The 18,846-nt window shown below is 33.4% G+C and overlaps 1 protein-coding gene across 8 annotated transcripts in view; it reads left to right on the forward strand.

Annotated features, from left to right (window-relative positions):
- ZBTB20 (zinc finger and BTB domain containing 20) overlaps nt 1-18,846 on the forward strand; it is a 777,577-nt gene that overhangs the window by 136,586 nt on the left and 622,145 nt on the right. For all 8 annotated transcript variants that reach the window (XR_016019692.1, XM_074331585.2, XM_019734851.3 and 5 more), the window contains exon 2: nt 12,347-12,397. The gene's annotated coding sequence lies outside the window, so the exon portion shown is untranslated. The remainder of the gene's footprint in view (nt 1-12,346; nt 12,398-18,846) is intronic.

The raw sequence follows: 18,846 nt of genomic DNA on the forward strand, positions 1-18,846 counted from the left end.
TGTCTTATGATCGATCCGATCTGTGTCCATAAGAGCTGAAGCAAGTCCTGATTATTTTTGTGTTAATTTTTAAACTTGAATTTTCTGTCCAAAAAATGTAGTTTAAATGCTGATTTCTAAGCCCATGGAACATATCTGGGTTTCATATTTTTTCAGTTGACTTTTTACCACTCTGAGCCATAAGAATAATTCCTGTTTTTGTATTGCTTCTCCATGCTAGTCTGTAGAATTTTTCTATTCCTAATCTTATGGGTGGAGCATCCATTAATAAGCATGTCTTAGTTGCTGCTCTACCCCTCTCACTGGTTTTATGTCGTGTGTGTTTTCCACGTATTGGTGCTAATACTCCATATATCACCCCAAATATCTGGGTATGCATGAGTATGATGCCCTAGAGTCCAACAAGTCTTCAGCCCCACCCTTCGCTCTAGATTTAAGTTCTCTCTTCATTTCTGACACTCAGCGATTTTCCTTTACATCTTTTATTCTACCTTGGCTCATTTTTTAATTATCAAAGTTATTCTAAATATCTGTTTGAAGTGAAAGCAGGGTATAATCACATCAGTGGAATCTGCTCTATGTAGTTCAATTATTACATTTCATAATAGCTTGTCTTTACCTCTAATAGGTCAATTAGGATCTTTATGTGATTATTTATAAAGGTTGTTTACAGCATGGTAATCCCCCTATAGAAGATGTACAGTAAGTATATTAATGTATGTGGCACTTGATTTGGATTATGTTGCCCTGATTGTTCAGTAGCTGACATACTTCTGTGCTGTCATATTAACAATCATATGTGCTTTTTTCAAATAAATTATCCTTTAAGTTAACAGTTAACATCATGCAGTGTGTGTGTGTGTGTGTGTGTGTGTGTGTGTAGTGGGAAGAAAGGAGAAGGAGAGAAAAAGAGATTAAAGTGTTTAGATGGAAATAGATTATGAAGAAAAAGATAGTTTAGGAGAGGAGAGATAGGCCGAGGATGGGGAATGGGCGACATGGCATTGATAAGACAGCTTATACCTAAACAAGACAAACCTTTGGCAAGGTTGGTTTAATTCTTTTCAGTGAGGCAGATGAACTGTAGCAGAAGCAGATAGATTATACTAATTCCAATCTGCCTTCCCCTTCACCTCCTTGGTCCTGACTTCATTTCACATGTAACTAAACTGGTGCTTTTTGCTGATACCTGAGTGAAGTTGAGAGGTTTACATTTGGACTTAGTTTTTTGGCACTGTAAGATTTGTGCTGTACTCATGACTATAGGGGAAAATTGGTCCCTCTGAGTACAGAGTGACTGTCAACTTGATTGTATGTGAAAGCTGCGATTCCATCATGTGATATTAACAGGAACCCAGGATCAGCAAACCTGTGTTCCTTCGGAACTGCTTTTCTTCAGCATTCTCTATACATAGCAAGAAAATAGGTAAGAAAGGTATTCAAGTCTCACAAGTGAGATGTGAATCCTTCATCCTTTTTTGCTAATATTGCAACGCTTTGTGATTCTCCTTCATATTAGGAAAGAGAAAGAATCTTTCCAATTATTTCTTTAATGAATCAGTTACTTTATGAAGCTTTTGAAAACAGCTATTTTTCAGATAGATTCAACAATCTTGCCCCTATTGTGTAATCTAGTGGTAAGCTTTCTGCATTCATCTTACCTGGGAAGGTCAAGCATTTTATGACCTCAAAAAGCCTGATCCTTGTTTTCTGCAGACAATTACCTAAATGTTCCCATCATTTAGAATGGATATTTCAAATATCTCAAGGTTTACTTTTACTAGGATTCTCAAGTGTTTTCATTTATTGAAGACTGAATCCAACTGAAGCAGTTTTCATAATAGTATCTAAAACCTTATATTTTCTCATTTTATTTAAAAATTCTTGGTTGTATGACATGCTGATGTAACTTAACAGTAAACGTTACATTTAAATGTTGTAGTTTTAGCATTTTTGCAAAAGCCTAGTTGAAGCTAAAAAAAATACTTTGACACCATAGGCTCTAGAGATTTATGTAGCCAGAACAGATAGAGCAGAATTGGATGTCAGAGAAGTAAAGTACAATTTATTGGTTATCACAAATAGAAGGGCTGATAACTTAATGAAAGCTGATTGGCAGTAGAATTTATTATAGCAACTGTAAGATAGAGAATAGAAAATGATAATGTTACTAATGAATAAATAACACATCTCAGGACAATGTGGATGAATGTACTATCATTTAGAATCTTGACCCACCAAGTTTTAATTTAATTGTGTAGCTATTTTGGTGTTTGAATACAATTTTGAGAAGCGTTAATTAGTTTAAAATATGTGAAAATAGTTATCAACTAGAATCTGGTAAAGAGGTATTTAGTATTTTGGAGATATGAAGGTATATTCTAATGGGGAAATTTAGAAAACCTAAAAGATTTTGAGGAAGCAACAATTCTTATAATAGACATAATGAAAATATAAATTGAAATGGCCTGACAGCATTTTCAATAAAACAGGAAGAGAAATCTGTAAACATCATGAAGACAAAGGAGTCATGAGCAATGAACAAAATGAGTTTATTATGAACAAATCATGTCTGACAAAATTAATAGTTGTTTAAAATAGAATTGCAGAATTAGTATGGAGAACAGGAATGTATGTTTTAAACTTCAACCAAGTATTTGTTGTAGCTTTTCAAAAATAATTCTAAAATTAGAATACAAATAATCTGATAGACTGCATATTTATGGCAAGATGATGAATCTACATAAGGCCAAAATTTAATGCCAAGGTTATTCCCAAATTGATTGTGAGATTAGGTGACAGCAACAAGGATTACCTGAGGGGTTTGCGTCTCCCATAATCTTCACCTGTCCTCTTAAATACTCATACAAGTTATGTAAAATCAACATGCATATCATGCAAAGGCAGCTACTAGGATAAGTCTTCCCAGCACTCCTTCTAAATAAATTTTGTTGCTAAGTCTCATCTATAGAATAGTAGCCATTCTATAGAAATTCTGTAGGCTTCACTAATGGGTTAGATTAGGAGTCAATAAATTTGTCCCGCTCCTTTTTGATAGATATAATTGACACATAACATTATATTGATTTCACACAGATGACATATTGATTCAATACATGTATATATTGTGGAATGATCACCACAACAAGTCTAGTTAACAACCATCACTGCACAGTTACAATTATTTTTCTTATAATAAGAGCTTTGAAGATCTACTCACTTAGCAATTTTCAAATATATAATACAGCATTATTAACTATAGTCATCATGATGTACATTACACCCCCAGGACTTATTTATTTTATAACTGGAAGTTTGTACATTTCGACCGCCTTTACCCATTTCCCCCCATCACCCCCACCTCTGGAAATCACCAGTTTGTTTTCTTTGTATATGATTTCGGTTTATTTTTTTAGACTCAATAAGATTGCATTAGATATAAGGGACGTTATGTGGTATTTGTCCATCTTGTCTGACTTATTTCACGTAGCTATAATGCCCTTAAGGTCCATCCATGTTGTGCAAATGGCAGGATTTTCTTCTGTTTTTATGGCTGAATAACATTCCATTGTATATGTGCACCACTTTTTCTTCATCCATTCATCTATCAACAGACACTTAGGTTGTTTTCATGTCTTGGCTATTGTAAATAATTCTGCTATGAGCATGAGAGTGCAGATATCTTTTTTGACTTAGTGATTTTATTTCCTTTGGTTCATTACCGCAAGTGGAATTGCTGTATCATAAGGTAGTTCTACTTCTAATTTTTTGAGGAACCTCCACACTGTTTTCCGTAGTGGCTGTACATTACAACCAACAGTGCACAAAGGTTTCCTTTCCTCCACATCCTCATCAACATTTGTTATTTCTTCTTGTCTTTAATAGTAGCCATTCTAACAGGTATGAAGTGAGATCTTTTGATTTGTGGTTCTCTGATGATCACACTCTTTGTTTTTGTAAATAAAATTTTATCGAAATACAGGCATGCTTCTTTGATTGTATATTTATTGCCTATGGCTGCTTTCATGCTATAGTGACAGAGTTGAGTAGTTGAGATAGAAGCTATAAGACCTACAAAGTCTAAAATACTTACCATGTGGCCTTTTAGAGAAAATTTGCTAATCCCTGGCATGTATGTATATGTATATGACCGTTAGAAGCAATTACATTATTTCAAGTGGAGCATAGGTAGAGTATTTGTACATTGTATGGAGGGAATGAAGCTGTACTCGTTACTCCACTTAAGGTTCAGTCTTACCCTGAACATTTCATGGCGACTGAAACAGCCATTTCAGCAATAAAGATCCAAAATGAGGTATGTTCCAGCATCACTGCCTTCATTCAGTTCCATTCAAATGTTCTTGACATCATAAAAGTTAATGGTGACATACCTATAGACTTACTGGGGGAATGCAAAGAGAACTGCAGGGGAAGAAAACAATGTTGTTAGTCTGAAGTAGCAAGACATTTTAGGTCACAATCTATTTTTTTTAGAACTCTTTCAAAATAAGTGTGGTCAAATTTATCTTGGACCATTCTCCCATATGCACTTATGTTAAGGGCTGAGCATTCTTCAGCTTGGGATTCTAGTTAAAAATAATTCATCTTGTGCATATAGGTGCTTGATAAATATATATGGCTGAATTATTAACTTCCTAGTTATTTTATTGATTTAATTTTTCATTCTTCAGCTATTAGAGTGCCTACTATGTGCCAGGCACAGGCATACAAGTTCAAAAGCCCCAGACTTTTGTGGTTTGACAAAGGAATGTAAAGAAGAGCAGTATGTCTGTATCCTAGAAAAGAGTGAGTGTGTGTGTGTGTGTGTGTGTGTGGTGTTAATTTAGATCTACGCTGTTTTGTGTCTGTGTGAGAATATTGGTGGGAACAGAGTATAAGGTTAGCCCTCTGTATGTTTTCTGAGGTATCCAAATCATCACTATTTTCTAAACAGAAATGTAGGTGTCTGAGTTAAAATGTAAGTGATTGAATTGATGGTATCTGAATCAAATTTTATTGAATCCAAGAGAAAGGCATTCATAGTTCTCTGGATAGGAATAAGAGAAGAGTGAGAAGGGCGAAAGCATTGATATACTGAGCGTTTTGGAGACAGTGGAGACTAGCGCTTGGTTCTTTAGCTCCAAGACCATGTAGATTTCAATTATAGTAACGCTCCTTGACACATTGTAGGCCCCAATAAATGTTTGCTAAGTCAATGTATATCGGTTTAAAATCTTATCTGATTGGATTAGAGGGCACAATTTCTGCATTCTTTGGAAGAGCGGATACATAATGGAACCAGATTATGGAAGACTTTGAAAGCCAAGCATGTAGGATTTGATACTGTAGAATCATTATGGGGAATAAGGCAATAACTAGTTGATTTCCGAATATTTGTTTTATTATGGTATGTGGGAAGGTTTAGAGACAGAAGGAGCTGAGGATGATATTGTATTCCAAGCGTACTTTCTATTTCAACCAGGTTTTCATTCCCAGCTGGCTTGGCTGCACTGGAATCAGTTACTCCATAAAAGTCCCTGGGTCTAATGATGAAAAGTTGCCTCAGTTACCAAGGTTCTTTGTTTTGTAGTCTTGCATCTGCATTTCTGTATTCCTCGTGCTGTACTTTCTTCACTGTATATCTGATCTTGAACCATTTTGTCAGTACTCTGAACATTCTGCCTTATTTTGCCCTTACTGTTTGTCCCTCACACCTGCTTGATTGCATTTATATGTAGGGCGTAATTCAATAAAAATTAAATGGAATAAATTTATAACTGAAGATGTTCCTGTACAAACTGTAAAAATGGGATTCTCCTCTCTCTCTCTCCCTCTCTCTCTCTGTCTCTCACTCTCTGTCTCTCTTTCTCTCTTGTTATCAGCCTTTGCTCTTCATGGGATTACTCAAAATATAAGGTTGGTACACGACCGGGTCTTAATATAATATAATATAATATAATATAATATAATATAATATAATATAATATAATACTGGGTCTTATATTAATGTTTGCTCCAAAAGATGCATTAGAGCTGATGGTCTGGCTAGGTCTTATTTTCGTGGAAACAGGGTACCTCCTAGAGTTTTTGTGAGGCTTAAATAAGTAAATATACTCGTACATAAAAGCACTTAGGACAAAACCTAAATACAAGGAATACTTATGTATTTGCTATTATCTGATAATCTTTAGAAGTAAAGATAAACATTAAGTAGCTTTCTCTTTGACCTTGCCTCCTCTGAGAGTCACAAAAGTATAAGAACATTGTTGCCACTTCTAGAATGTCGAATGATTTGAAAACAGCATTATTTTGTTTTAAAGCTCAAGCACTGATAGTGCAACTGTCCCGAAAGGAGATTCACATTTACTTTTGTTTCCAATTTTTTTAGGTATCATTTAAAAAAATTTTTTATTAAATTTATTGGGGTGACATTGGTTAGTAAAATTACATAGGTTTCAAATGTGCGTTTCTATAATACGTCATCTGTATATTGCATTAGGGGGACGATAGAAGGTGGAAAATGGGGTCAAGTATATGGTGATGGAAGGATAGCTGACTCTGGGTGGTGAACATTTAACTTGAACCAAGACGAAGTTAAACAGAATTGTTTTTTTCCACTTCCCTTTTAGAAAAAAGGAGACATCATAAGAAAATAATGCATTATTAGGGATGTCTTCATAAAGCAACTTTAAAATCCTTGTTGTGTCCTGGAGTCACTGTGCAGGCGGTACAGTCCCCTATGTATATGTATTTCGAATTCTGTAAAAGTGGAAGGCAAGTGGTCTTTATGTGGGATCCTCGCTCCCAGAAACTTTATACAAAATTTTGTGAACATGTACATTTTTCTAGAGAAATAGATTCTTGCTTTTCATTACATTTCAGAGGGACTTATGACCCCCCCCAAAAAAAAAGTTAAGAACCATCCTCTAAGGTAGTATAAAACGTTCATCTTTAATGAAGATAAAATTATAATACCTGTTTACCAAGGCAAAATAAATGTACTAGCATACCTTAGATTTTTAGTTTAAAGGATCAAAATGAAAACTTTATTCACCCTTAGCTAGCTGGAAAATTTAACCAGCATTTCAGGTAATTGATGTTTACTTGCATCTAGCACAATCATTCTTCAGTACATTAGCTGAGCTGGTTTCATCCAGAGAAAATGGTGATTTTTGTCTACTGTTCATTCTTTCTTTTTCTCCTTCATAATCGTATATTTCTTATGATATGCTTAGGAGTAAGAGCATTCTATAAATGTTTGCTCCAAAACCATTATTGTATCAGTCTCATCAATATAATTTAGTTCAGAATATTTCTACTCATTTTGTTCAAAGGTATTATAAACTAAAGTATCTGAAAGAGGACAAGGGAAAGTTGGCATGAAGGAATTTTTACTGACCTCTGAAATCTTAAAAATGTTTTGTATTTCTAATGCACTTTGCAGATGTTTAAATTCACTTTTACTCTGGTGTTCTTTTAATTGCTTTTATTAAAATGGCTTAATAGAATATTTAAAAATAATTGTTTTATGGATCCTTAGAAAGGGTATACATTCCAAGCTCAAAAACTTTAAAGTTTTTAGTTGAGGGAGATTAAGTAAATAATTCAGAAATGCATTCTGTTTACCTGTTAAAAATTAAGCAGGTTAGACTGTGTACTTTTTTATAGTCATTGAGTTTTAATTTATTTATTTGTTGGTGTGTTGATTTTAAGAATTTATTTAAGGCATTCAGCTGTTGGGAAATAAAAATAAACAGAATAAAGTTGTACATAATAAAGGAAGGGGGCTTGGGTTACTTTTAAAGGGACAAGTGAGAAAAAAAATTGATTGGATTTTAGGGTTAAAAGCAGTATTTAGTGCATAATCTCTCTGAACTTTTCCCCTCTGTGTGGAAGGGAAACTGAAATACCTAACAGCAAGTATAATTGAATCAAGTGAATGGTCTTTTGTTGTTTCTCTAGAACTGTGGCTCAATGGAATTCAATTTGATTTTAGATGGCTTTAGTGGGGTTTAGCCAGGTCACTTTTATAGATGCTTAGAAGAAGTCTACCATAGAACTTATCAGGTTTCTCTGGTATTTTAAAAACTCTGATAATACCCAAAGCCAGAACGAATACCTCCACTTCAAGAAGCACCATTATGGATGGACTAGACCTAAATTAGTCTTTTCCAATCTTAGAAGGGATGCATCTGTCCTCTTGACCATGAATGTACAGATTCTTTCTGATGTTCTTTAAAGATTATAAATTGGTTTTCATTTGCCAATTTTGATGAGATACAGCCAAACTTCATATTTAAGTTTTTATTTAATGAAGACTAGTTTTCTGTAATTATTGATAGAAAATAGTCTTTAGCAGTTTCTATTCACTTTGTCCTAATGTGTTATAAAATTTAATCTATGCAGTTAACAGAGGGAGCCTTTACCAGAAATAGGGACAGGAAGATATTTTCAAATGGCTTTCTTTACATTCAGGAAATCTAATAATATATTATCTAATGTTTTTCTGCAACATACAGCAAGTGTCTTGTTTCAGTACTTTTTTTTGTTTATAAAAGGTAATTTGTGTTTCTTGTAGAAAATTAGGACAGGGATTGTAAGAAGAAATATATTTGCCATAATCTTAATATCTGAGCTAAGTACTAGGATTAATTTAGTTTACAGGTGGCTACATGCTTTTTCTAATACATATATGTTTTTTCTAATACATACACATATACATACAGAACTACATTTATATATACATATGACCAACCATTGTGCATAGTCTATATATGTGTATATTATATATAAACAAATTATTAAAAATTGTATCTTATTGTTATTTTACAATCTGCTTTTTAGACATAATGGCATATTGTAAATTTTTATCTGCCATATTTAATAAAAGCTTACTATATCACATATAATTTATTTAACCAGTTCACTATCCTGGAATATTTAGGTTACTTTAATTTACATTTCTTTCATTGCTATTACACATTGATATTATTCCATATATATATTAGCTTGTGTTTCTCTATTATGAATTGCCTGTTGATTTGAAAAAATGAGATTTGTTTCATTTATTTACTTATAGATAAAGACTATTAACCCTATTAATATCCTATGCATGAATATATTTATTTTTATTTGTTGTTGGCCTCTTACTTTGTTGAAGATATTTTGGGACTTGTGAAAAATGTTTTATTTTAAGTAGTGAAATTCATAAATCTTTGTGCATATATATATATATATATATATATATATATATATATATATATATTACTGCTACGTGCCTCAAAAGGCCTTCTCATGTTGGAGTTCAGAAGGTTATATACATGTTTTCTTAAAGCTCTTTAACTATTTTACTTATTATATTGAGATATAGCAATCTGATTTATATTTTGGTGCCTGGTAAGGAGCAGAGAAGAGAATTTTTGTTTTCCATATAGTTATCTCAACACTGGAAATACTACCTGTAGTATTTATCACATACTGGAGTCCTATGATCTGTTCTAGTGATCGGTCTCTTTTACTGCCAATATCACACTGTCACTTATGCATATATTTCAATCTTTGGTTAAAACTAACCTTGTTCTTTACTCCTTTGTTGCAGGGCCAAAACCTAACACGTGACATTTTTTCTTTTGTAATCTCCTATTTTGTATTATTATTATTATTATTATTAATTTGAACTAGCTTTAAAGCATCAGAACTACTAAAGATAATTTTAGTTCAATTCAGTTCAACAAAGATTTATTGACTGCTATATATCAGGCCCTGTGCCTGTAATAGGAACATATAAATGAATCAGATCCCTGTGTAGTAGACTACTTGCACAAGAAAAGTGTATTAATGGTCAAGACAGTGGTCTAATATTAAAAACTTCATTGTTTTATGATTCTTCCTTATTCTTTTTTAACAATCTATGACTTACTGGCTGTAGCCATTTTATATAGCTTTCCCTTTTTTCTTTCTTTTTAATCCAGAAATGATTAATTATTAAGCGACATTGATTTAACAGAATTAAATTGATTCAGGCATATGAAATATGGTCTTTTTCATATTCATATAGTCTGTTTACTTTTTCTAATTAATGAACTGGTAATTGTGTCTTCCTATTTTCAATTCTATAAATGTTTATTGAATTTTTGCTAGGCACTGTTTAAGGAGCTGTAGGGAAATAAAAATGAATGACTGTCTGACAAATTTATAATCTAGTGGGGGAATTTACCATTTCTAAAACAATAGCAACATAGTAAAATAATAGTTATTGAGAATACTGTTGGCTGTGTGCTAGCCATTACACTGAGAAAGGTAATATGTATCTCGTTTAATCCTTATAAGAGCCCTTATAGTCCTCCAGATATTTTTTTGACTAGCTCTCTCACTTCTCTCAGGCATTTTCTAGTGTCATCTCTGAGAAGCTAACCTGTCTAAAATAGCCCATGTAACTCAATATTGTTACCTTGTTTTGTTTGCCTTCACACTACTAATTATATGACGTAAGTCTAACAATTTATTTGCTTATTGCTTGTATGCTCTGCTAGAATGAATATTGAGTGGAAGACTATAAACAATGGGTTGTAGAAGTTTGGAGTTGCAAAAGGCAAAGTTTAATTCATAACATTTAACTTCCTTAAACCTAAATTTCTTTATCTGTAAATAGCTGGAGACTTAGTGCCTGTTTCATAGATTGTTTAGGCTGTTCATTCTTTCATTCAATAAATATTCATTGATCTCCTACTATGTGGCAGACACTATTCATGGAAATGGGGAATACCATAAAAAAGACAGTGCCTGACCTTATGGAACTTTCATTGTAATAGGGGAGACAGACAATAAATAAATAATAATTACTTTTTTAACATATCATGTAATGGCCAAATTAATTTTTTCCTAAATGTCCTTCCCTACCTCATCCCTATAATCCAAACATTTTTTTTTTCTTTTCCATTCCTAGCTATCCTCTGTTTATCCAAAATGAATGGTTCGTATCTCAGTCCTCCTAACAGATTCTAATTTTCAGTGCCTCTTCTAAAGTTTGGTGTTGCAGAATGAGTGTGATATTTATTACTCATGCATCCTAAACATAACAGGACTATCACCTTCATTTTCTGGATCCAATTAATCTATTAGTACAGCCTAAACTCAGGTTTGTTTTGGTTTACTGGCTGGTTTGTTGTTTGATTGTTTTCCCTTTATAAAATATTGTTTATGCATGTTAAAGATCCAATCAACTAAAATCCTTACCTTTCATTTTAGTGGGTCTTTTACTATAGATGTATTGGTTTGCAGGATTGGGTTATGTTTATGTATGCATTTCCATTAGTAAAACTGCTTTTGAGACTTCGAATGGCTGAATCTCTGTGGAGATTATTAGTAAATATGACCGCAAGGTCATCATTGAGATTTCATAGCAAATTTAGATCACTTTCCAAGGACAGACAATATCAAACTCAATTTTTAATAGGAGGGTTGTTTCTAGTTAAATCTTTTCATATTCAGACTCACCAGATTGGCCTTAAAGGCACCTCAACATCCTGCCTGCTCTACTGCTCCCAGTCCCAGCTTTGAGTCCGTACTATTAGGTTGGTGCAAAAGTAATTGTGGTTTAAAAGGTTAAAAATAATCGCAAAAAACGCAATTACTTTTGCACCAACCTAATATCGAATGCATTTGGATGGAAAGGAATTTAAAAGTAACTCATCCATTTGTTTAACATCCTTGCCTCCAAATCTGAATAGGACCCTACTATTAGCCTTGCTTGCTCAGACAGGAAACATAAAGCCATATTCTAATGTCAATGTATTAGGTACTGTAGGCCAGTTCAAGCTATTTTGAACATGTTACTCTCTTCTCCCTATTTCTTTCTACCCATTTACTTTTTATTGTCTTTGGATTATCTTTTTTATGCATATCTGTCCAACCTCAATGATTTGGAGGATAGGGCCTGAGTCTTATTTATCTTGTATACTTTCTAACTCACCAATGCTTACCAGTATATTATACATAGTAGATTTTTGCAAAATATTTAAGAATAAAGAAATAAGTGGGATAAAGACTTGGACATTTGTTTTTTTAATTATAAAAATATAAATGTAAAAACCTTTGTATAAATTAAGAAAGCTTCTAATGATACTATAATAAATATTCTCCGTATAAACCGTGTGCAAACAGTGGTTTACCTTATATATTTGTGCCTCTTTTACTGAGTGCTAGTTCTGCACATATACAAAGAAACGTGTCAGCCTTTTTTTTAAAACTATACACATTAGTTGACATACACAAACTCATAAAGATCTTATGGAAATCTAAATTGTTTCCTTAGCAGACTTCTAATTTTAAGTATTTCTTTTTACAGCCACACAAAAGAAGTGTTAAGAATTGCCCTTTGAGACTCAGAAGGCTGAAGGTAATGTCCGATGATATTTTCTTGAATGGGTTTTATCTTCTTGAAAAGTTTCCTAATGTTTAAAACTTTGGGTTTACTACCTCAAGGCTTTCTTTTATTGCCCCTTAGCATGTTAGATATCTTTTTCCATGTCTGCTTAAAATAATCTGAAATTGTAAGTCAATAAAGAAGCAAGCTTTGTGTCATCTCAGAATAACTTCAGCCTAATTGGGTGTCGCTGTTCCCCTTCTTCCTTTATCTGGGAATGTATTACGGTTCCTTCCCTTTTTAAATCATTTTGGCACTCTTCTGATTTACACCTTGCCCTTTTCATAAATAGACACATTGGGTCAAAGCCAAAAAGTCAGTACCTATTCCTCATCAGGAAAAGCTTTACAACTAACTGTAAGAAACAAAAATGCATTTGTTGGAGACAACAAAACCATTCAGATGAGATTTTGGTAGCTACTGAAGGCCAGAATTTCAGGCCGCAGTCCAGAATTTCAGGCAAGAAGTTTACAATAGACTTGAGTCACTGCATTGTGTATAAAGAGCTCCTCGGGATTGAAGAAGGTTTCTTAGACAAGAGGGGGCTGTAATTACTTTCCTTCTTACATGCATGGTTAGATCTTCTAGTGAGAATAACATGGTAGGGTAATTTATTATAGAAGAGTAAATCACAGATTACATTGCAGGGGGACGGGGTGGTGTGATCCAGCCATCAGTTTTGTGAATACATACACTTAAGCATGTGTGATAGCTTGTTTTTAATTTCTTTACACCAGTGCACACCTCAAACATTCCGTTTAGCAGTGGGATATGCAAATTGTTCCAAATGCAGCAGCAGTACTTTCACCTGAATGTCAAAACTGTCAGAGAGCTTTAAATCAAATCTTTATAACGTTTTTTAGAAACCAACCAGCCCCAAGACTGAGGCACCAAACTCACTGCAAAAACTTGATGCCCATACTTTTTAAAAAGCTCCTGTATGTCAACAGGGTAATGTCAAAGTTCTAATTCACCTGCTTTCTAATTTTAACCTGTTAAGGATTTTATTTTATTTGGCTTAATTATGATATTTTCTACAAATTAATGATAAATGCCTTGATTAATAAAACCAAATGTCAGAGAAAATGACAACTTGATGAAAAATTAATAGTCGTCAATATTTTAAGGTACAGAAGTACTAGAAATGTACTCTTAAACCTCATACTTGATCAGCTCTTCTTGAATGTAGGTAACCAGGATTCACCTTGCACCTAAGTTTTCGTAGCCACATGTGTAGATGCACTATAGCCATATCATTTTCCGCTGTTTTTTACTACTAGCTGTTACAGATAGAAATATATTCTTAATTTTTATCTCTCCTTTATCCCATAATATTAATTTTTATTTCACAAAATCAAGGTAATATTTTATATTTTGGGTTGGTTTTATAGGTGAAGTTACCATATGCTGAGTCCAAATAGCAACGTGTGTGTGTGTGTGTGTGTGTGTGTGTGTGTGTGTGTGTGTTTCAAGAGAGCTCATGGTATAAAATGTAGTAATTGGTGATTGGATATCTGCTAGAGTATTAATTCATTTGGTTGTGCATTATTTCAGCTGTTATAGTTAAAAATTATTCAATAAAAATAATATATACACAGAGAGAGCACAGCCTTTCAAAGAGAAACAGATTTTAATGTGCGGATTCGCTTTTTTAAATTATATTTTTTTCTGACATTTCATTAAAAGACCTGAATATCAATAAAAAAATTGTAACTTGCTTTTTTTCCTGTAAACTGTTGCTTAAATAAAAAAATAAAAAAACAGAACAAACAAAAACAAACAAAATAAACAATTGAAAAATAGGAAATATGGCTATTTTATTTTTCTCATTTTACTGGCGATCATAGAGTAGAAAGATTAAAAAAAAAAAATCCCGTATATTTTTCCATCTTCACAAAACGCCAGGGTGATTTTTGATATGAATACTTAAATATTTGATTAAATGGTATGTGGAAATGGTACTATGCAGGATTATAGTCCATGTTGGCTTTTTATTTTCCTATTTCACAGATAAAGCTGCCAACCAAACGAGGGAAGGCACAATGACCTCTTCTGTGTTGTGCTTTTGTTTGGCGTGGTTATTCAGGGATAAAAAGACCCACATAATATACTGTCAGTGAAATGGACTCACTTTTACCATCTGTTCATGTAACGACATGATGGTCATACCTATCAACAGAAATTTTTGCCACTTCTTTCTGTAATATACTGAAATATTCTAGGTAGTTGTTTCAGGCAAATTGCTATGCATAGTAAGATAAATAGAGGTAAGTGTTGGACAATATATGCCAATCACAAGGGGAAACATTCTTCAGTGGAGATTGCTGGTACTATTAAAAACTGGAGATGGATTGTACTGATCTTCCTTTCGCTGGCTATAGGTTTTATTGTGTTTGTGTCTTGCCTGGTTCCAGGCATCCAGTCTGCACTGGCAAAGCTGCTTGATGAGGATAGGCCACCAACATCGCTGCCCTGACTTACATACCTGCCATGAATAATAGATCTGTCAGCTAGTTAATCATTGCATTGTAACTGTCTCTGTTCCTTCTTAGCTGATCACTGCCCAGAGGAGTTTAAGTTCCATTGTAACACAAAGCTTCTATTATGTTTCTATACCTACATTTATTTTATGCAAAAGCATCATTCTTCTTTTTTTCATATACCAGTAAATAAGACATGCCCCACATCTTTGACAGTTCTTAAATTACATATTAAACAATGTGCTTTCCCCACCTTGTTTATTCTGTTCTTTGCCTTTCATCAATTTGCTTTCGAATGTGAACCAATTAACTTTTATTCATTAGTTACAAAATTTGATTAAGGAAATACTAATATCTACCTTACAATCCTCAGCTTTATAAGTTTTTAGTTGAGATCTAGTTATTTGGGGTGAGTACTATAAGAGAATGACATCCTTTCCCCAAAATGTCTATGAACAAAGGAAGTAGACTGAAACCAAAAATAATCTCTAAAAGGCTTTTGCTTGGTATTACATTGTTTGATCTTACAAATAAGGACAATGGACAAAGCACTCACCCTTACAAAGTTAGATTGGTTAGTTTCAGGGAATTGAGTTATAATACTTTAAATTTGATGCTTGAATTAACACACACAACAATCAATTGATGTTCTTTGAACAATCTAAACCTCATGGAAAATTAAAATGTTAGACTATCTCTCATTAAAAAGGAAGGAAGGAAGGAGGAAAGGAAGGAAGGAAGGCTTTTAATAGACTTAAAATACATAAATTCCCAGTGTGAGTACTAATAATTAGACTGTATCTTCTCTCTAAATTCCTTTTTAGCATCATTAGAAGTGGTATTTTCTCCTTTAAACCTACTGCATTTTATAGTGCAAGCTCAAGTAATTGAGACCTTACTGGTTTGCAAAGGTGAATGCAGTTTTTAACATTGCCTGATGTATAACTTAAGTACCAGTAGAATGATCAGTTCTTTTAAGTAGGATTCATTTACCTTATTTGTTTTATTTGGAAGCTTGTGCTTATTAGTTGAATAAACTATGCTCATGAAACACACAATCAAAAGATACCAGGAGAAACCATGAACATTGTCCACAATATGTAAGGGATTTGTGTTTCCTGCCTAAATGCTGCATTCATTCCTCCCCCCATCTACCATTTCTTTAAATATCCAGGTCTCTCTTTATATCCTTTAGTGATGACAAGATGTTTTTTATTCCTCTAATGAAGTGGGAAGCAGATTAACATGCTTTCTTCTTGGGAATTAGATTACTTATTGTCGTACTTACCGCTCAACGTATCTTTGTAATACTCTCCAACCCCTACCCACAACTAATTAGTGACTTTCAGAATTAGGGAAAATCTTGTTGTGTGGTAGCTCTATTTACCAGTGATCAAGGAAGTGTTACTAATACACTTGTCAGTATCAAAAAAGAATTAAGTAAATAAAGGGCCAGATGGTCGAGCCCAGGACCTATCAAGAGCCCAGTATGTGTGGGCTGGTCCAACGGAATGACAGAAACATATTATCAGGCTAAGTGGGCTTTCACTTATAAGAAAAAGGTCATTTTTCAAATATGTTTTCCTATGATATAGTGATTTACATGTTCAGATCTCATTTGTGCTAGTGACATTTGCGAGCATATATTCTGTGTGCATCAAGAGCCAGCAGCCTTTACGTGTATCAGAAAAGTCTCTGGGAACAGGACATAGTGACATCAAAGTAAAGCAGTTACCATGTGAGCATTTTTGCTGGTTCAGAAAAGAATCCTGCTTTGTTCTCTCATAAAACCTGTTTTTACTGTTAAAACTTACTTATTATATTTTACTATAATAAATATTTTTCTGTTCCAGTAGACGCTATAGCTCATGATATGAGGAACCTGGTTATATAGTGGCTACAGTGCATGGCCAGATGAGGAACTAGTAAATATTCACTTAGTGTTTTTGTTATAAATAGAAGCATTATAATGTCGGTTATAATAAGATTCACCTGAACGAAATTAAAACAGCAAATTCCCTTCCTTTCCCATGATTTGTCTTTACATGTATACGTATACTGATACAAACATCTTGTTTCGCACTGTAATTTCCATCTTTTCCATTTTTCATCTATTTTAACTTATTTTATCTTTTAAATATGTTTTAAATCATTTGGTTACTAGGATAGATGGATGATCAGTAAATTGCTAGGTAGATAAACTGACTAAATAGAATGAAGTTTTTTTTTCAAATTTTCCCCCCCACAATCACACAGGTAATTCTAGAGGATATTAGCTAACCATAGGCCTCCAGCCTTCCTTCACTCCATCCCTCTTTCTGTCCTCCAGCAAATATTTATTGCATTTCTGCTCTGTGCCAGGAACTTCCTCAGTGTTAGATATAAACTGTTGAACAAAAAAGACATAGTGATTACCCTTGTGGAGCTTATAGTCTAATAGGAAAATATAAACACATAAATAAACATTAAAAACATAGATATATAATTAAATAATGAATTTTGCTGGACTTCTCAATTACAACATGGGTTAGGAAATTGGTCGACAGTAGAGAAATTATCTTCTATGGCCTGCCTTGTTAAAAGTAGGTCACGTCTAGATTTAAAAAATGCGGGCAGGCCAAATTAATTCCAATTATGTTTTATGGTGCAAGTGGCCTTGGGATGAAGACAGGTGAAGCAATATTTGCTTTTAAGGTGAGTGATAAAACAGTTTTGTAAACCTGGCTTACCATATATGATATAGAGGACCCCGATGTATATTTTCAAATCTCAAATTGAAAAATCACAGGAAATTCTAACATTTTTTAAATTACAAATAATTATTTCTTTTAAATATTGTTTAGTAGTCCAGAGTTTACCTGTGAATTGGGTTGTAGTAATAGTGATGGAAGAGCAGATTATGGAAACGTGTATTTTTCCTTCTCTTTGGACATGTGTGTGGAATATTTTTGTGTTCTGATCAGATTGTTCATTATGTTCCCTTTGGACATGTGTACTGTTTGGCCTTCCTGCCTTGCATGCTCATTCAAAGGCATTCCAAGCCATTATGCTGGACTTCAGCCTTGTCCAGTAAAAATGCCATTTCCTCTATCAGCTGTCCACTTGGACATACATTCTTTTTACTCTCAAAAAGATTTTATATGCATTCAGGGTGTATTAGATGGATTTGTCAAATTACTCACAGATAATCAGTTTTTTAAAGTTATAATTTGAGCTATGACCTCTCAAACTGTGAATTATAAGGTTTGACCCTTTGGTTCACTGTTTGACACAGCTGCCATTAATTACAGTTTTTAAAGGACATTTTATTTCAGTTAGAATTTGTATTATGAAAACAGTTTGAGTGTTTTCTCTCTAACTTTCAGGAATAAATGCTGAAATGTAAATTTATATATATATATATATAATAGTTGGCTTGTATATGCATGTGATACTCAAATGTATTTATACATATTTCTAGTAGTACATTAAGTCTGTTATATATAGTTATAGAGTTTTTTATATAATAGCCTGTGAATTAACACTAAGGTTATACTTATTTTATATAACTCTGGTATCAGAATGAGCCTAACTTTTTAAATATGTTTATCAAGGTGTGAGAGACTTTATTGCTACTTGAATCTAGGCTTTTCTCTTTTCTTTTCCTTGAGCAGGGATACAGAAGTAGGTGCCTGTGAATGCCCAGATTCTGACAGTAATTTGAAAGTCCTCAGGATGGTTCAAAGTAGCATGGTATGGGAGAATATAAACTAGTCAAGTGGTTTTCACAAATGTACTGAGATGGGAAGGACATAGCAGAAAGGTCAGTTTGGCTAAGTGCAGAAAGACATCCAGATATGTGGCTTTTTTTCTGACTAAGTGTATAGTTTGGATTGCATTATTTTTCTTTTTAGACCCGTTAGTTTGTGTTTTTCAAGGAAATGTTTGCCTCTATTTTTTTTT

Source organism: Rhinolophus sinicus, chromosome 17 (assembly GCF_057876585.1).
Source record: "Rhinolophus sinicus isolate RSI-liver-muscle chromosome 17, RSI-T2T, whole genome shotgun sequence".
Classification (NCBI taxonomy): Eukaryota; Metazoa; Chordata; class Mammalia; order Chiroptera; family Rhinolophidae; genus Rhinolophus; species Rhinolophus sinicus.